This window comes from Sinohyriopsis cumingii, unplaced genomic scaffold, assembly GCF_028554795.1.
Source record: "Sinohyriopsis cumingii isolate HCF-2022 unplaced genomic scaffold, ASM2855479v2 utg001473l, whole genome shotgun sequence".
NCBI classification, from domain to species: Eukaryota; Metazoa; Mollusca; class Bivalvia; order Unionida; family Unionidae; genus Sinohyriopsis; species Sinohyriopsis cumingii.
In genome coordinates this window covers 264,470-286,119 of record NW_028316004.1, presented here as the reverse complement: position 1 = coordinate 286,119, position 21,650 = coordinate 264,470, and the positions used below count along the sequence as shown (strand labels likewise).

Genomic DNA, 21,650 nt, shown 5'->3' with positions numbered 1-21,650 from the left:
CAATGAAAGGCAAAGACGTCAGGTATAAACCACCATTTCACATATTACTTAATAGCTAGTAAGATGTGTTTGAAGGCTGCAGTGGGTGAGCCCGTTGTGCTAATTAGCATAGGTAGAATCAGCAAGTGGAACAATCCATTATAGGTAAATCAAAGAGATACTAGATGTGTGTACAAAAACAAAAGTTATTACATATCATTACCCTGAATAAGAATGTTTAAGCCATATATATATTTTTGACATGTTTGTGAACAGTGGCAATGTTTCTTTGAAGTCAGATTTTACTGCATATACAGAATGCAAAGCATGATCATTTCTTTTGTCAGAATAGTGTTCAAGAGTTATTCATTTTAAAAGCCAATTTAGGAAGCAATTAACTATCAGCAAAGCCTAGCAAAAATAAAATTTCAGAAATCCTAGTAGACAAAGTATTACATTGTGAAACACACCAGCAAAGACAATATAAGGTGGTGCTATTTATTCTTTGCACATACTGCAAGCAAAACATCTACATACATCAACTCAGTCCTGCCCAGTATTCACTTGGAGAATCCAGCAGATTAGTTTGAACACTAGGACCATCCAGTCCCTAGTGAGCGTAGTGATGAAAACTAATGATGCTTTCAATACCTTCAAACCCCTTTTAACCCTATTGAATTTATATTCAAATTGTAACTTTTGCATGTTGTGTGACAATATTAAAAAGGAGAATTTTAGGCATGTGGAAATTGGAGTCTGGGATTCTGGAATTTCAGTCAGGGCTTGTGAGTTTATTCAAGTCACCAGCCCTGGGCCTGTATCTAAACAAATTTTTCTTTGAACACTGATAATGCCTAGTTGCACACACAAACATTAATAGCACATAAAATTCTTAATACTTTCCAGTAGAAACAAAAAATAATAATTCATATTTAGATAATAAACAGAAAATGTAAAAAGAGCATACTCCAATAAGCTATGTATCAAAAGAGTGAAGCAACAAAGTGGAAGGTTTGAGAGATGATACTTGAGCTGTAAAGTCTTTTTCAAATCAATCATGTGCCATATTTCACCCTGTAAATTGCATTATAATGAAATGTATTTATATTTTGCACTGTCAGTAATTGCTTTTAGATTCTGTTCAAAATTAGTAGCCATGAATATTGGAAACTATTCTTAATGAGTTCTTTATCTGGTTTTGGAGTGGAAAGATAATCTGTTCCTAGTTTTCATGTGTGCAATAGTTCCCTCACATGCAATGAGAAAATGGATTTCAAACTTTGGGCACAAGTTCTCAAAAATATTAATTCCCTTAATATCTGGAATGCTTTCCACTTTATGATGATTCTGCAGTTTCTCTCTTGGAAGTGGAATAATTTGCAAATATTCTAGTCAGACGTATTCCCCAAATACTATTAAAGTAGTCTAGGTATGGTTGTACATAACTTCCATAATATACATGTATTAAACTATGTTTGTCTAACAGAAATGGTCTTGTCTCATTTAATACCCAAGACATGAATTCACCTAATGACATAATGACCTCTAAAAGATTTTACTCTGTGAATATAAATTGGTAACATATGATTGATATAATGCCTTGTTTATTTTTACACAAACACTACAATATGAATAAAAACACTGTGAAGAAAAAAATGCCAGCATTAGCTAATCTAGCATGCTACTGATATGAAACATGTCAAAAGTTATTTCGACACTAGCTGCTTGAAGTAAGCAGTATTTTTATTATTAACCATGTTTAAAGACAATATATATTCTTGAGATTCATTTATCATATAAATGATAAACCTTTATATTACTAATTAATGTATATATATATATATATATATATATATATATATATATATATATATATATATATATATATATATATGACTTGAGTTTACATCCACTAATCAACCTCATTAATGCAATAGGACAAAATATCAATTACCTGTCCACAGATGATCTTAGTCTTAACTCATCAGGTCTAAAATTGGCAAACATTCCTCACACTTTCACTAATAATCAGGGTTCTGACATCCAAGCAGATGTCAGAGTTATGCTCAACAGCACAAAAATTTGCAAACATTCTTCACACTTTCCTTTCTACTCAGGCTTCGACATATGATTGGTTAACATAAAAAACCCACTGACCAATCTGACGTCAGAATTCTGAGTTACGCATAAGCAGTTTTTGCGATCCTTTAGTCCCATTACCAAAGAGATATTTATCTGACCAAATGTTTGTTGTTTCTATATTTTTTTATGATAACAAGGGAAGGACACATCACAATAAAGATTAATTATGTAACAGTAAAACATTAATTATTGTCCTCAACATTTTCCATACAAGATAGTGGTCCCTTGCTATCATGATGTTCTGAGCAGCCATAAAAGTAAATGACATTATAAATAAGGTCACCTTGCACTGAAGTACACTTTAGGTTAACATCAAAACTCCATGTATCCCAAATATTGCATTGATGTGCAAGCCAATATTATGAGAGAAATCACTATACTTTGTAACTTCACATCAAGTCCACACTACACTGGTGATTTGATCAAAACAGCTGGCACTGAGTCTGTCAATTTAGCAAAATATACCCAAAAGTAATGTTTACGCTGACTTGCACTAGTTTCATGCCAATCTTCCACCCACTTTTGTGCCAGCACAATGCATCAACAATCAAAGTCAATGACATATTATGTGTCAGTTTCCTGAAAAGGGTAGACAAAACATTGTATGCTTTGTAGTCAATTTTGATTGTAATCTGAAGGTCATAAATGCCTGAAATTATGTCACTATGTAAACAGTTCATGCAAAACATTTAACCATGAGACCCGATTTTTTTTGGTAACAAACTGAATCTTTGTCACACAGATGAATGCAAATTACAACTTAATGGACTTACCTGGGTCCTAACTACTTAAAAGAACCATTTTAACCAACATTTCATCAAACAAAAAGTATAAAAATAGGATTTCTACACTGGAAAAAATTGCCAAGTTTTGAATGTAACCTATTTTCAATGTTGTCATTTTATGTTATACAACAACAGTAGTGAAGCAAAAATGCCAAGTTTTAATATTTTTTAAACATTTTCATACTATTTCAGCAATAAAAAATCACATGATGTGAAAATATGCAAAACCAAATGTTTAAACTATTTTGAACATTGTAAATTTTGAACTTTCTACCCTAGCTTCTATTTTTGCCAATAGTACCATATTTTGTCAGGAAAGAGAAACCGCTTCAACACAAATACCGGAGTCCAGTATGGACCCTGTTCATAGGAAGGAATCATCACAATCATGGGTTAATCTAGATTACTCAATTAAATGCATATGCTGAGTTACAAAGTGCATGAACATCTCAGTTAACACAAGTGTTACAAAGAACCCAGTATCTCGCATACATCTGTATCATGATGTATCCCTTTGACCCTTATCTGACCTGCAATAATCTGCACACAAGCTTTCAACATCAATGCTGATAACAGCACCACCACCCAAAATATGGACTATGTGTCTCAACAAGTGCTTACACAAGCGAGACATTAAATGAAGATGTGAGGATTAAAAAAAAATCAAATATAAAGAGTGATAAAACCTAGTACAATTCAAAGGAAAATTATTTACTATAAATACTAAATTATCTCCCTGCAACATTTCATTTTGCTGCATAAACATGAAAATAAAGGAAAATTACGTAGAGACACCATACCTAAAATGTTATTTTCTGGTTCTTACACAGTCACAGGATTTTTAAATCTTAAAACTTCAAAAGGTTGAGTCATGCTGCATTTCTCCATCAGTTTCTAAATGGCTGTCTTGAATCTCTGAAAATTGATATAAACATCATTTATTCACAGAGTCCTATAAAAGCAATTTGGAAAAAGTGGCAAAATAAACAAAACCTCATAATGAAACCCAGACAAACAAAGATTAAGCAATAAGACTGAATGTCTCCCCAACAAAATGAGTCATTAAAAGAAGCCCTTCAACAGCACAACTATTAATGCTATAAGTGGACCTGAAAAGCACAGCAATAATGGTAATACACCTGCTTTGCAGATCAGCAGCCTTATGTAGGATACCTGGTTGAGATACATACAAAAGGTAAATGGCTGCAAATCCATTTCTGGTTATTTCCTCTTGTCTGTTTTCTTCTGTGATTTCCTCCAGTTCAAAGATTACCTAAAGTCTGAGCCTGAAAATTACAGGGGTTCACGGTCCATGTTCTAATCCTATTTGGCTGTGAATCCAACGTAATATTTACAATCACTAGCCTATCAACTTTTAATATTTCTTAGCCTTTTCTATAAATTGCATAAAATGTACAATATAATCTGTCAAAAATGTCTTAAAAGAGTAATGAAATTACACTGATGCAGGTCAATATTCAACAGTGTGACAATGGCATGGTTACATATTGACAGAAAATCAGTTAAATCCGAGAATCTAGGTTTACAGAATTCTGGAGGTCAGACTTTGGCCAATACCTGAATTACAAACAGCATAGGGTCCAACTGGGCCTATACCACTGAGTTAGAAAATTACATTTTCAGGCTCTAAAGTAAACAGCTGAACCAGAGAGTACCTGGTACAAGTTGCTATTCCAGGCTTTAGCATGAGATAAAATTATTATTATTGCACATTATTGATTGGGCAGTACTGTCCAACTCAAGCTCTAAGAAAACTCTGGTTACCCTCATAATTTACATATGCGTCATAACCAATCTGAATGCCAATAAACAACAAAGGTCATATTTATTGGCAAATAATTGCAGGTGCTTACACAGATATTTAATGAACATTTGTTTTTTGAGTTTTGTTAAAGTTGTCACATCAATGGATTCACTGTTATTAGTCACAGTAGCTTCATTCCTGTTTACCTAAGTCTAGCCATCAGCAAGTCTGCAGATCAGTCATCACCAACCAATAAAAAGAGTAGCATCATGAAGGAAAAGAGGCATGTCATCGGAAAGCATACAAGATGCACCATCTTAGAATTTCACATGCATTTAATCTGGAAGCTCAGATCATCCTGAATACACCAACAAAATTCAGTTACAGTAACATTTTTGTATATTTATGGGATGAACTTTAAACAGGTGGACACAGATTTTTGGTTCTAACCAAAGTTCAAGTTTGAAGGGGGTCTGTAGTATCTGAAGATATGTACAGTATTACAGTGTTTTGAAATATGTCAAGGCATGCCATAAAATCAATGTAAAATATAAAAAAATTAAAAAAGCATTTGAGTGCACGAAGGCACTGCACCCTGTATCCCTAAAAGCTGTCCTGTCTTACCTCCTGATAATATGGCACATGGTTACATTTAATATGTGCACTGTTGGGGATACATCTTGGCATCATTAATATCCTATATTCAATTTAAGTGCACATATTACATCAGGGGTGTCTGAACATTTTGCAAAGAGGTCCAGATTTGATAAAGTGAATATGCCCGGGGGCCAATAGTTCCTTCTGATGTTTTTTTTTACCACAAAAGTTACATGCAAATATACATTGCTGCAGAACAATAAATAAATAAAAACAAAACAAATAAACAATAAATAAATAAAACAATTTTCATTGTCACAATGATCTTTATTTTTCAAATGGCAATGTAACTAAATATAAGCCACTCAGGCTGATATGAACAACTCTAAAACCACAATTCTGCCTTTCATTCATATCTGGAGAATCAGATAACACTGAATTGTATGTAACACCTTAAATTTCCATGAGTTAGATAAATATCTTTGCCTCATGGTCATTTTAAACAGAAGTTATAACTAATGCAAAGTTTTCTGTTATCATTAAAGTTTAAAGCAAGTGAATTTTGCTTTTGTCTTTTAAAAGATCTTTCAGAAAATAATAGTTTGTGCCACATATACAGGTACATAACATCAACAGTTATAACCAAATCTTATTCAAGAGTTTAATAAAATAAGTGCCATAAGTCCAAGTGCATAAGTGAGAAGGGTTTGCGTGCTAGCTGGCCATAAATAATACATGACCGAAGCTGCGGGCCGTATGAAATCTTACCGCGGGCCGTGATTGGCTCGTGAGATGAACTTTGGATACCCCTGTATTACATGCATCATAAATCACAATTGCTTGTAACCAGCACCTTACCCTACCTATTGGTCTGAGGAGAACACGTCTTCTCATTATCTTTTGAAGAAGCTGGCTCAAAATTAAAAGTACAAATTTTGTAATAAACCAAAAAAGTTTACTGTTAGGTAGGCAGTAATTTAGCCAGAGGCCAGTTGATAATAAGAATGCTAAGAACTATGGCTTTGTCAAAACGGAAACAGAAACATTTCTATACAAATCTAGTTTACTGCTATTAGATGGCTCACATGTTATCTGAGCATATGCTTTTTGGTTCTGAGCAGTCTGAGTTGCAATGTCAAATTAATCCATCATTTTTGTAATCTGACTTGCAAATGAACTGTTATACCATATGTCACAGGACATGATGTTCATCATTTGATAGTCATATAACAAATCCAGACATTTGTCACATGACCAAAACAACAATTTTGAATGAGTGAAATCACAATGATGCAACAGCTCATCATCTATTAATGGAGCCTGGCGATTCATAATGGCAACAGGAGCTACGGTTGTGCTATTTAACCCTTGTTGAGCGGAAGCCATATATTTATGGATGAAGTCACCTGGCTTTGTATGCGGGAACCATATATTTTATGGTCAAACATCACCTAGCTCTATGTGCGGCTACCATATTTTTGTGGCACAGGACAGTGACGTCTATGGATGTCCAATGTAGGCCAATCATTAATCATGTGCTAATAATAGCTGAGAGAAAGCATATGTAATCATCCAATAGATCATGATTCTGCATCACTGTAACAGTACATCAGTAAAACAAACATTACAACAGACATTGGACGTAGACATAAACAAATACGGTGTCTGTGAAGTAGTTGCAGTCTCGTAGCTGTCTCATTGCCATTTGCCGCTGATTACTGTATATGTGTGTGGGATTGTCCGAATCAGAATAAAGTTCATTAGGGCATTGTGTGTGTGTAGAGGTATAAATTGCAATACGCAGTTTTTCAAATTTGAGAATTAATTTTCTGCACATGCTGATAATGAAAGTCCTCTGACACTATGATGTGCTGATATACAAGTGCTATGACATGGCTATCTCATTCAGTAACAACTTCAAATTCCACTAAATTGAGCTTAAACTAGTAGCCAAGTTTATCACTGAGTCTGTCATGTACAGAGCCTTTTATTATATTGGGTGATACATTGTATCATCACGAGTGAGAACTGTACAAGCTGGAAAGAGACCAACCGTTTATCAGAGATGTGTCAGGTTTTGACTCCGAGGTATTCCTTTCCTTGCCTATCCGATTTTCTATATAAAAAAATTTTTTTTTTTATAAAGAAAAAGCACAATACTCTTCTTGTGTTATAAAGTTCATTTTGCTCTCTCTCTCTCTCTCAACAATCAAGTTGAAAAGGAAACTTTCGACCAGGTTGAAATCTTATTCTATTGTTTTTCTTTTCTTTTCTTTTTTGTTTTCTTGTCAGTTTTGTTTTGCTTCCTTTTTACAGAGCTAGTTTCAGAGGTAGGAAAATGAACATATAAAGCTTGTTCTTGTTTATTTTTCTCAAACGTTTGACAGCGTAGAAATTACAATATGTTAAGATTGTTGCTGAGAGATCTATTTTATTTCAAATATTTTTGGCAGTTTGCAAATAATAATTATCATTGAAAACCTCACAATTACTGCTCTATAATTTATATTCAATGAGAAATAATTATGTTAATTGTCGGTAATAATGACAACCAATGTCACTATCATACATGTGTACTGAACACAAGAGCTCCCATCCAGTGTTGCAAACTCACATCTCAGAGTTCATACTGTTGTTATTTCTGCCTCACTTGAAGTAAAGATCAAAGAGCTCACATGGCTTCGTAACACATTGGCATTTCTCAGCTGATTTTCATTACCATATGTAACTAAAAAATAGTACACTATTGCGTTTAGAGAAGACCCAAACTAATGGCTGTGATAATACTGCTCTACCTGATGATATTATGTCTATTTAGAAGGTCATTGACAGGTGTGCTCAAACTAGCTGAACATTAGCAGATGTATTAAAAGTAAGATTTTAAAACAACTTGAGTTGTAAAGAAAGATATTCTAAAATTAAAAGTGCTGTCATACATAAAAGGCATTAATTATAAAAGCTATTAAAGAAATCAAAGACATAATGTATCCCATACTATTGATATGCACTCAGTTTGCATATTAACAGGTAGTAAAGTTCAGACATACATAAGATTTAGTAGTGAAGCTGGCAAAAATAAAATTTTATGTATTACGATTCTAGAAATAACTAAAAGTCGTTAAATCCATGAATGAAATCCAAACGTTTTCAATGTGTTTTTTTTTTTATTTTGAAAGAAAAATGTACGTTCATTTCATGTTACATAGTGTGATGATAAAACAGAGCCCACTGCAGTCAATGACAAACCTGCAGATGGATTTTGTGTCAATTATTACATTTGTCACATGTATTGAGATACTTGTATTTGTCAAATGTATTACTGCAAGCAACAGTAATTTCTTCTAGATATGTTTACATACAAATCAGTAAGACATCTGCCTTCCAACAATTTTCAAATGAGAAATACAGCTCAAGAACATTGAGTTCTTTGAAAAATGAATGCTGTATTTTGTTGGATAAAAGATTTTGCTTACATTGTTATTTTAAAAAGTCTCTGATAAACGGTTGGTGCCATAGCAACCTAAGTAAATCTATATTATGTATCATTTTCTGTATGATTAGTATTGCTTCCTTATCAATGAACAATAAGTGAATAGAATTATATTTTAAATGGAGAAAATTTGTGAATAATAACACTGCATAAATACTGCATCATCCAAATAATTATTGCAATATAATGAAATAATGAGACATGTTTGAGAGTAAAGTTTTAATTATCTAGCATAGGCCTAAAAGTAATGAACTGAGGATATGTCATATGTAGAAAAAAATTAACTTTCCATCTACACTTTTAGAATAACTATATTTGTTGGAAATGTTAACATTATGTTTGAATTTTTGTCACAAAATACTTTTCCACCCTTTTTCTCTATTTGGTTGCTAAGGTAACCATGAACACACATCATATTCACTGATATTTAAGTGTTAGCAATCTGCATCACTGTATACAATTTCACAGCAGTCTGGTTATAAATACTAGTTTTGTAGTTGTTATATGGATTTGGCCCAAAAAGTCTGTATTGTTCTGAAACAATTCCGCATACACAGAAATGGTAGTTAGAAACAAAACAGCATTGGTTTCAAGGTCATCACAAAACAACACAGCACTACCAGGGTTAATGTGGGTTTACAAGCTGTCAAACATCAGATATGATACAGAAAGATACTGTACTGAGTGCCAAAAGGTTCCTTCAGCCCCATATAACTCACTAGTCATGAGAAATGCCAGCAAGTGTCTAAAAGCAGTTCATATCTGCTTACTGGCAATTTGGTATTTAATGGCACAGCAACACAAGTTATTTAGTGACAATGTAATCTGAGTCAAGTGCCTTTCCATGGGAGCTGACCAGGGATGATCCAATGGTAGGATTCAAGCATGCACCCTTTTGATCACAAGTCTCGCATGGTAACCAGTTAACAAATAGTAATCCTGCATTTGGTTTTAGGTAGACCAGGGCCCCTGGGTGGTCAAATTGTCAAAGATGCATGCCTTTACAAATCACTGACATCTTAGATTTGTCTGTGTGGGTTCAAGTAATGGCTGGCAAATGTTGGTATGAGAAAGCTTGCAAGTTGTTTTCTGTGGGATGGTGGTTCATCTCCGAGTTTTTCCTCCTCCAAATATACTGGTTGCCATGTATAGCTATCATATGCTGAAATATGGAGCTAAACCCACAAAAACCACAATTTGTTTTTATTCTGAACAAGCTAAGGAAACTAGCCTGTAGTAGCATGACTGCATTGTTATAAACATAAGCAAATGTGTGAGGAAAAACACGCAGCTGCTCCATTAGTAAGTATAAGATCCAATTAGTACCCTGTTGACAAAGGAGGTAGGGTACTAATGTTAGTGACAAGTATAGTGAAAGTCATATGGGCCATGTAGGCATTCAGTACCAAATGTTTCAGTAATGGGTGTAATTTTTTAGAATTTGACTCAACATACATTTGAAAGGCAATTATGCACTTTATTTGGATCCTCATAAATCCATATTGCTTTCGAAGGTCATTATTTAAATGCCTTGAGAAGTACATGTACGTAAAATATAATCAATATTAACGTATGTGGACATTTTTTGGAAGGAGATAAACCTTAAGGTGTGACCTAGTACAATCCAGATTGCCGTGATGTCATAATGAAAGCTACAATTGTTGATAAATCAATAGTAACCAATATTATGATGATTAGACTCAACTCACTCTTTCCTTGACCCAGTTTAGTACATGGCCACCATTGTGTGTGATTTGGATTTTAGCCTAGCTTTAATAATTTTGCAGTCATAATTGCTATGATGTCCGCAGTATGGTAGTTTATAGTGATGTCTATCACTGAGGCAACATGCCACAGACAGGTGGCATCATGTCCCACCCAGTCACATTATCCTGACACCATGCTGACCAGTCCTAACACTAACCTCATAATGCTGAACAACAAACAAGGCAGCTGCTAGTACTATTTTTTTTATAATTTATTAGTATGACTCTGAGGCAGATGCTCTAACAACTTAGGCCACTCGAGCATTCAACCACCACTGTAAAAGTCCACAGCTATCGGTAATTTTCATCAAGGAGTTTCTTGATGACAGTTAAGGTGCAGAACATTCAATGATCATGATTGGATTATTCCAAGTTTCCTCTGACCCTTGCCAACCCATTTTTGATATCTGGACATTTATGTTGGGGTGTAGGGTTAGAGTCCACTGCCTATCAAAAAGTTGGAATTTGCCAACACCATACCTGTATGAAATCTATAGGAATATGATTTATTTTCTCAGACATTGCGAGTATAACATTCGTTACGTCTTTAATGCACTGACAGGCGAGATGCTTAAATTTGACTATAGAAATCTCACAACCTATATGTTAATAACATCAGAGGTCAAATAGTCATGTGATAATGATGATAAACAAATTTCCAAAGTTGTTGTACATAAAATCTGATAGTATTACATAGAAATCACGTAATGTTTGTAAATAAATATAATGCACACTTAATTCTCAACATATTTATTCTGAGAACTAAGACCAGAAACGTGTCGGTATCACAGCAGGGTGGAAAACCATTTTCAAAAAGTACTGAGGAGATGTCAGCAATGTTTTTGTTGGTATCACATGACTACCGCATCAACATGTGCTCTCTGCTAGGTGAATCTGGTTTTCTTCAAGTTGATGCAACATTTACATATTTCCAGTCGTTGTTTTCTGAATAAATATTTTGATAAGCTTGGGTTCTTTCATTTTTCTATAAAGATTACATGACTTTCATTTATATGTTCAATTTCTTTTCCTATAACAACATTAGAAATTGTTTACTGTTGATATCATGGTCTAAGGTTGACATTGCCCGGGGTGGGAGTGGGAGACAAGCGCCCCAATCCTCCAAAATGCCCCATACGGCCTGCGTCTCTTACTGCCTCTGTCAACTAAAATCCAGCTCCTGGACTTCGCGAGTGGCTTAGATTTGAAGCCCAGCAGACCATGTTTTCTACTAACAGGAGAAGGGGTGAAGGCGGCCCACTGGCGCCTTAAAACCAGTTGCTTCGGGTAGATGGGACTCGTAAACCTTGGATGGTAGCTCATCTAGGAGAAGGAAAACTCCGATTCCAAACCTCTGCTGCCTTGTGGCTATACCCACTCATGGGAAAGGCTAAGGGAGTAAACCCCGACAGAAAATCCGGAGATGGAGTCCCTAAGGCGGTATGACATTGACTTCAACGTCATTCCGGCAACTCCTGCGACGCCGTTGGTGCCAAGCTGTATCGGCATTCGTCGTTCCCTTGGGCACACCAGCTGCGTGGAGAGGGGGGGATCTGCTGCATGGGCAACAGCTGATTCTCCATACCACCCTGTCCAGGCTTCATAGCTCCACTGGAGAGGACACTCCAGCGTCGTCGTACGGCGTCGGCACAACATGAGAAGTAACAGTTCACCGGTTCTAAGTCAAAGCTCGATTGGCGTAGAGCTTGGCGCCAGGGGTTACTTCTGACAGTGGGAGAGATCATCAGGTCTCACTGGACAGCTACCGCCCGCCTCAAGCTGGGCAGCCCCCAGTCAGTAAGGTGCTGCCTGCCTTGGGCTGCCTGCTTCACTGGGTGCGTGGAGCTTAGAGAACCATCTCGACAAGTGGGCCACAAAACTCTGCACCAGGAAAGACTAAAAGAAGAAATAAAAAGACTCCAACTCTTTGTTTTGCAACCTGGAACATCAGGACCATGTGTCCTGGATTGACCACTGACCTACAGCAGATCGACGATGCACGGAAGACTGCCGTCATTGACAGAGAACTCTTCCGACTGAACATCGACATTGCTGCCTCCAGGAGACCCGACTGGCTGACAGCGGCACCATCAGGGAAGCCAATTACACATTCTTTTGGCAGGGGAAGCCCTTGGTTGAACCTAGGCAGCATGGTGTAGGCTTTGCCGTCAAGAACACGCTAATCGCCTTCATTGAACCTCCATCATCAGGTACTGAGAGAATCCTTGCCCTCCGGCTGTCAACATCCTTAGGCCCGGTCAACATCTTCAGTGTGTACGCCCCAACCCTCTACTCCACCTACGAGGAGAAAGACAAGTTTTATGAGGCTCTGGATCAGGCAATATCCAGTATCCCCAACAATGAAAGCCTTTACTTACTAGGAGACTTCAATGCTAGAGTGGGAGCTGACTATGAGGCCTGGTCCACCTGTCTCGGCTTTTACGGAAGGGGCAAGATCAATGAGAATGGTCAGCGACTGCTGGAGATGTGCTGCTCCCACAGCCTATGTGTGACCAACACTTTCTTCAAATGCAAGGAGATCCACCAGGTGTCGTGGAGACACCCACGTTCACGCCACTGGCACCAGCTAGACCTCGTCATCACCAGGCGTGCAGAACTGGCCAGTGTCCCCTTACCCACAGCTACCACAGTGCCGATTGTGACACGGACCATTCCCTCGTGGCCAGCAAGGTGCGAATATTACCCAAGAAGCTGCACCACGCCAAGAAGAAGGGTCACCCACGTATCAACACCTGCTGTACAAGCAACCCAGAGAAAACACAGCAGTTCATCAGCAAACTGAAGGAAGCCCTCACCAAAGTGACACCTGATGACACCATTGATTCCAAGTGGTCCCATATCCGTGACTCTGTGTCCAATTCAGCCATCACAGCTTACGGGAAGAGGGAGCGAAAGAATGTCGACTGGTATGAGGCAAACTGGGAGGAGATGGAGCCTGTGACTGAGGCAAAGAGGAAAGCCCTCCTGGCATACAAGGCTGCACCTAGCCCCAGAACACTACAAGCCCTCAGGATTGCAAGGAATAACGCCCAGAAGACTGCCCGCCGCTGTGCCAACACCTACTGGCTGAACCTTTGCAACAGTATACAGACAGCTGCTGACACCGGGGATACAAGAGGAATGTATGAGGGTATCAAAAAGGCGACAGGCCCCCCCAGCTGGAAGACCGCCCCCCTCAAGTCCAAGACGGGCGAAGTCATCACAGACCAGGGGAAACAACTGCAGCGATGGGTTGAGCACTATCTCGAGCTATATGCAACCCAAAACAATGTCACTGGAACTGCCCTGGACGCCATTCCAGACCTGCCTGTCATGGAGGAGCTAGACACACAGCCCACCCTGGAAGAGCTTGGAAAAGCCATCAATTGCCTTGCCTGTGGGAAGGCTCCTGGAAGCGACGGCATTCTGCCTTAAGTCCTCAAGAGCGGAAAACCAGCACTGCTCCAGCCCCTACACACACTCCTCTGCCTTTGCTGGGAACAGAGATACATCCCACAGGACATGCGTGACGCCAACATCGTCACTTTGTACAAAAACAAAGGAGACCGTAGCGACTGCAACAACTATCGGGGCATCTCCCTCCTCAGCATCATCAGAAAGGCCTTCGCCTGTGTTGCCTTGGCGTGCTTGCAGATCCTAGCCTCCCGCGTCTACCCAGAATCCCAGTGTGGATTTCGAGCCGGCAGGTCAACTGTAGACATGATCTTCTCACTACGTCAGCTGCAGGAGAAGTGTCGCGAGCAGCGGATGCCCCTCTACATTGCCTTCATAGACCTGACGAAGGCGTTTGACATGGTTAGTCGGAGTGGACTCTTCAGACTCCTGCAGAAGATCGGCTGCTCCCCACGTCTTCTTGTTGTCATTATGTCATTCCATGAGAACATGCACAGCACAGTGTGCTTCAATGGCACAACATCTGAAGCATTCCCAGTCATTAGCGGAGTCAAACAAGGCTGTGTCCTTGCACCGACGCTCTTTGCCATCTTCTTCTCCATGCTTCTCCAGTACGCATTCAAGGACTGCAGCGAGGGAGTGTACATCCATACCAGGGCTGACGGCAAGCTGTTCACATTGCCCGTCTCCGTGCTAAGACTAAAGTCACAGAGGTACTCATCCATGAATTGCTCTTTGCCGACGATGCAGCCTTGACATCACACACGGAAGATGGACTTCAGCAGCTGGTATGCTGCCTCTCCCATGCATGTAAGGAATTTGGACTGACCATCACTTTGAAGAAAACAAATGTCATGGCACAGGACACAGACTCCCCTCCCTCTGTCTCCATCGATGGGTACAATTTGGAAGTTGTCGAGAACTTCACATACCTCGGGTCTAACATCTCCAGCTCACTCTCCATTGATTCTGAGGTGGGCGGCAGGATTGCCAAGGCAGCAGCAGTGATGGCCAGACTTAACCAGAGGGTCTGGAACAACCCCAACCTCACAGAGAAGACCAAACTGCGTGTCTACCAAGCCTGCGTGCTCAGCTCACTTCTCTACAGCAGCGAAACATGGACCACCTATGCAAGACATGAGAGGAAACTCAACAGCTTCCACCTGAGATGTCTGCTGCGCATTCTGCACATCTAGTGGCAGGACAAAGTACCCAACACAGAGGTTCTAGAATGCGCCAACATGAACAGCATGTTCTCCATACTCAGCGAGAGGCGCCTTCGCTGGCTCGGCCATGTCAAGAGAATGGACCCAGGTCACATTCCCAAAGACCTGTTTTATGGGGAGTTAGCAAAAGGTGCACGACCAACTAGACGACCACATCTGTGCTTGAAAGATGTTTGCAAGAAGGATATGAAGACAGCAAACATCAATGTCAATGACTGGGAGAGCTGTGCAAACAACCGTTCCAGCTGGCGTCTAGCTGTCAGGCAGGGAGTTCAAAACGCAGAGGAAAAGAGAAGAATAAAGCAAGCTGAAAAGAGAGCTAAAAAGAAGGATAAGCAAAAGCGTACTTTGGAGCTATGCCATCGTCTCTCGTAGACGGACGGATGCCAAGATATGACCTCTGAGGTCACTGACATGTAGGTTGCGAGATTTGTGTAATCATGTGACTAGGAATTCTAATGGCGAGATCCAGGTCAAGTTTTAAAAAAGCTGTACTTTCATCTCGTCTGTGAGCAGATTAAAGATATAATGAATGATATGCTCACAATTTCTGAGAAAATAAATCATATTCTTATCGATTTCATACAGGTATATCTCAATGAAAAGTCATTCAATTTTGCTAGGCCAGCTGGTGTGGGGAAATTCCAACTTTTCTCTGACCCTAAACCCCAACATAAATGTCCAAATATCAAAAATAGGGTGGCAAGGGTCAGAGGAAACTTTGGTTAAACAAAACTAGTATTAAACTTTAAAAGAACAATTATGATTTAAGATGTTAAAATGTACATACATGACCTTAGTCCTTCAATGTAAGACGCCTTCCCCGACATTTTATGTTTCTGTGGTCGCCCCAAAAAACAAAAAAATATCACGTGAGGCATCTTACATTGTAGGACTAACACGAGTATGACTTCTACTAGTCTGCTGAAGAGACCTGGGCCCTAACGGGAGGGAGATATAGGATTGAGTAGGGTAAGGACGCCTCTGCCTTATTACACATTCCGTATAACACATAACAGCCCATTACCACACCTTCCATCATCAATCCTTCCCAAACTGGCCCCCTAAAATGTGGTCTGCTGCCACCCCACCCCTCTTTGGAAGCACGACGGCGAAGATGCCGGCATACTTATAATAACATGCAAAAAATATCTGAATATGAAATCACACATCGAACTAAACAAACAGTTTTGATTACATTCAGTTAATTACCATCATGATGAGATGGAAAATGCACATACAACTCTCAACCATTTTATGCCAATGCTTGCGTGTCGTCTGACAGCCATTTTGACAACACGGTATCACGTGATTCATCTCACCTGTTTACTTCCGGTTAATTGTGCACATGCGCTACTATGAGGCGTTGCTTTGATCACTAAAAGTGCATCGAATCAGCTGACTTTGACATCAAAAATTAAAAACTAAAGAGAGGTAATAAACTTATGTATTTGTCAAATCGTATAACATATTTAGATTTATATACTAACAATATATTGGCTAAATCCGACGCGACGAGACTCACATAAAACCACATTTCCTTATAAATATTTGGATACGTCATACGAGAACAATACAACAAATTACAAAGCGAGATAAACTACTTTCACCTGAATTAAATTGCTCAAAATATTTTGCTTTTCACAATCGGAAATTAAAGCACCGTGTTAGCAATCGGAGGAATAGTATCCACAATTTTATGTCATTTACTGGTCCTTATTTCCAACGATTTCCCTGTAACAAAGTTATTAGTATGATTTACAGAAAGATATTTGGGAGAAAAGAACCAGTTTCTAGGTAAGGTCTGCTTCCATTGCGTTTTCTCACAGACATACTTTTGAAACCCATCAATGTGATTAGTGTATAAAATTGCACCAAAGGGTATTTATACTTCCACGGCAATATATTATTGCTAAATTTATTTTCAAAATTAAATTTAATGTCGATAACTTTGTTATTCCACAACAATGGCTTTAATTTGCCATTTTTAATCTTAATATAAACGTTTAAGAAATACATACTTGTATGGGACACCAAAGACAAGTACTCATTTTATAATAAACGTTTACTCCGTCTGAATTAACAAATAGTATATCAATAAAAGTATGTTATGCAAGAAATAAAAATGGAGGCTTTATGGTTTCTCGGCAAAATTGTTATGACCATTTAAATTAATTATAATAAAATCAAGACAAAAAATTTATAGACACTGCACTAATTGTGTCTTTACATAAAGGGCTCAGATTGGAGATCATGTAAATAAACTCGACTCCTGAAGATAGCACAAAAGATAAATGACATTAGTGCTGAATATATTTATCGTTACTATGGTCACGCATTGATTAACTGTAGCATTAAAGTTTTCATTTTCCATATTCGCTTCGATCATCGTGTTATAATTACGTAAAACAAAACTTTAAAGACAAAATAATGGAGAGGGAGATTCGACATGCAACAGTTAAGATGGCGAATGTAAGTGGGCTGTTTTCATCATTTACATACATGCATGTCACCTACTTGGAAAAACAAATTAGAAAATGTAAAATCAGAAGGAACCTACACTGTTTAAGCGACAATAATTTGACTGATGGCTTAATATGCTAATACAAAACACGTACTTAAAATATCATTTATTAGAAGCATAGATTCATCCATAACAAAATTTATTCATATATGTTTCAAACAAATCGATCATTTTACTGCCAAATTTATATTTTAGGATGTCTTTTCATTCCGTTATGATAAGTATGTTTTTCCAGGTGAAAAGAAATTTAGAAAGTGTCAACAACAAAAAAAAAAAAACACACACACACATTTTACATGAAAATAAACAAAAAAGGAAACCTATATAGGATGACAACTTGACGCTACTGCCTTTATTACCTGAAAAGCTTACTGATACGACTATACCATTGTCATACCGTCTTTAATTTCGGGTATGAAATTTAATCATGAGAACATGAACCTTAAGCGACAAATGGCTGAAGTATGTGTTGACTTGGTTGACAAGCATTAATCAACCACCAAGGTGTAAAAGTACAAATAAGTACAACTTAGTATGGATTACACTCTTGTCTGAAACTACTCTCTTTTAATAATGTTTAAAATGTGTTCGAAAATAAATAAATAAATAAAATGAAATAATTAGATTAAGTGGATAAGTGATGTAACAAGTTTTCACCCAGCATTTTAGGAGGATGCAGAGATGTGGAGTATACCAACTGACTTACAGGAAATCCCAGACTCTATCTAATATATTGACATTATTTGCATAAATGATTGGGTAGAATTTTCAATCAAGCTGTCATGCATAATAGTGCATATTTCCAGTGTAAGTAATATGGTCCCCACTTACATAAAAGAATGTCAACATTGAGTTTCACCTAAAATAACAAATAAAAAACACTTTAGCATTAAACTGTATATATTGTGTGGACGAATGAATCGCACAGACGACAAAGTGGTTAAATAGGCGAGTTTCAGCCAAGACGGTGTCGAACAATGTCAAAGAAATGAGGAAGTATTTTGGATCCATGCATTTAGTTATAAATCATCATGTAACTATCCATCGTTTTGTCGTTTTCTTTTTCGTGTTTTTGTGTGCTTCGAACTGTTCATCCGTTCATCTCTCTCTCTCTCTCTCTCTCTCTCTCTTCTACACTTTACGAGTTGCTGTTGTTGTTATAGGGTTAACGCCATTTTTCAGCACTCAATAGGCTATACACGGCGGCCAGTATTAATGGTGGAGGAAGAACCCGCGAAAACCCCTGAAAGAACCACCGACCCACGAAAAGCTACTGGCAAGTTTTCTCACATACCCACATTGGCTGAATCAGAGACTCGAACCCACGCAGACAGAGGTGAGATGGCAGTGATCCGTAACGGACAGCGCTTTAGACCACTCGGCCACTCGGGCCCCCCACTTTACGAGTAATATTTTTGTGGATGTAAATTTTTAAGGTCCCCACTGCAAGTGCAGAGAGGCAGTTTGAATGTCTCCTGCCCCGACGTTCTGGTTAGCTCGCTAGCAAGATCACCAAAACACAAAAAGAACCAAAAAGAAAACAAACAAAATATTTGTAAATAAATAATAATTGAAGAAGGCAAATTAATGATTTTGTACAATTTTTATCATTCTTGTAGAACTTCTGAACCAAATTTTGTAGGGGCTGGAGGCAGAGAATGTGTGTTTTTACAAACACAACTCTAATCAAGGGAGTTCTCAAAATATAACTGTCAATTTGTTATTCAAATAATGACACTTTATCTGTTAATCCAATATATTTACAATTTGTGTAAAGTAAATAGTCCCCTCGAAGATATGTCGTTTAATTGACCTAGCACCGTTCAAACATGTCAACGAGGTCAATAGGTGACGGCATTTCAGCCCTATACAAAAATGATGATAAAAGCTTGGCGCAAATTGAGATGAGTTATTTTACTTTGCTCTGCAAATGATCTCAAAGTTTAACCAAGTTTATTTGAATTGTTTAAGTGTCTGCTTGACATCACATGTATGTCATGTCACCTTCAGCATTATCGAGCAGATTTCCGAACAAAGAATAAGAAAGAGAACTGGCGTTCTCCTTATCGAATTTAGTCTGTATATATTGATAGAAAAAATGATAAAGTTAATGGGTAGAACGAATTTCCTCTATCTTCAAGTTCGCTTGTTATTAATTTTTTTTTTTTTTTTTTTTTGTATCTGTTACTATACGAATTGATAAGAAAGACAGTCGCAGGCTTTGAATATGAACGATTTCTCCTGTCTACGGTCAGTTCTTTTGGTGGCTTGTGTGATCTAACGATATGTTACAAATACGTTAAACAACGGCTAATATGAAATGTAATGACCGTGTAAGAAGAAGGTGGAAAGCAAAGTTGGTATCATGCGCGAATATGCAGAATATCAAATAACCTTTAGGAAGTATGATGGTTAACTGACAAATCTTGCAATATCTAGAAAAAATATCCCACCCCACCTCGCCGTCATTGAAGACTAACTAAGATGGTCATCTGAGAATGATGAACTATTTCACTAATCACCCGATGCTGTGTTTTGTTTTACAAATGAACGTAACGTGTAGAAGATACTGGGCATCAAAAAGCTGGTTGTGCATGTTGGGTACACACGGATACTATTTGAAAATAAGCACCAAAATGTTTTTTTAACTAAATAAATAAATGACAAGAGCGAATTTTAACACAGAAGATTCTTAGGTAAGTTTACTGTTGATGTACCTGTAGGTTTCTTCCGAGTGTTCAATACGTTTCACTTGCATTTGCAAATTAGTTTGTCATTTAAATTAGAGAAAACATTTAAAATATGCTCTAGCTGACACCGCCAGTAAAGAAAAATGTCACTTCAAATATATTTAAAACTATAAATCATAGGCAGGGAGGTGCTTCCGCCAATAATTCGTTAAAAATCCTAAGAATGCAGTTTAAGTCATATATCATATTAGAGAAAAAAATATTAATACGAATACGGGGACTTTTTGAACAACAACATACTAAAGAAATTTTTCCTAATGTTTTATGATTGGCGTAGAGAGAGAGAGAGAGAGAGAGATGAAGAAGTTGGGTTGACGATGATAACGGCTGTAGGTTGAACAGGAAGCAGTCATATTTTAATTTTTAACATGACTTGATTTAGGATTATGTCAGCAACAACAACTAAAATAAATGAGATGTTTTAAAACAATTATCTCTCGGAAGCTTTCAAGATTAGGATGATATATTATATATATATATATATATATATATATATATATATATATATATATATATATATATATATATATATATATATATATATATATATATATATATATATATATATATATATATATATATAGATAGATAGATAGATAGATAGATAGATAGATAGATAGATCGACACATTTACTCGTGCAACCGGTTTGCGATCGATATACTATCATATAAAAAAAATGTATCTTTCGTCGGAAAGTAGCTGGTAACAATACACGTGTATATATAGATATTGTATAGAATTGTACTACAGCTAGATCTATACATTTATTTACTTACACAAGAAAGGCACAAGTGCCCCCTTTTAACCACCGGCAACTTAATTATAACTTTTTCTTTCCAATACATAAACCGATGTCAACTTTATTATGAATCTCCTTGTTATAAGCGTGTCCGCTCGAGTTCCTTATGTAAATATAAAGTAAATATCGTCTTTTGTGTAGTTAAAGTGTTTAAAGACAGATCTAAGTGTTATATATATATATATATATATATATATATATATATATATATATATATATATATATATATATATATATATATATATATATATATATATATATATATATATATATATATATATATATGTGTGTGTGTGTGTGTGTGTGTGTGTGTGTGTGTGTGTATGCATGTATGTATGTATGTATGTATGTATGTGTGTGTGTGTGTGTGTGTGTGTATGCTTTTCTGGTGGTCATGATCGAATATGCAGTG

At 37.2% G+C, this 21,650-nt stretch overlaps 1 protein-coding gene across 1 annotated transcript in view; it reads right to left on the bottom strand.

Moving 5' to 3' along the window:
* Positions 1-16,466, bottom strand: part of LOC149772460 (uncharacterized) — a gene marked incomplete at its 3' end in the record, with an annotated part of 62,677 nt that extends 46,211 nt beyond the window's left edge. Inside the window, exons 1-2 of the mRNA XM_089947797.1 lie at positions 16,377-16,466; positions 3,707-3,821 (exon numbers count right to left, since the gene is read on the bottom strand). The remainder of the gene's footprint in view (positions 1-3,706; positions 3,822-16,376) is intronic.
* Positions 16,467-21,650: the final 5,184 nt, after the last annotated feature.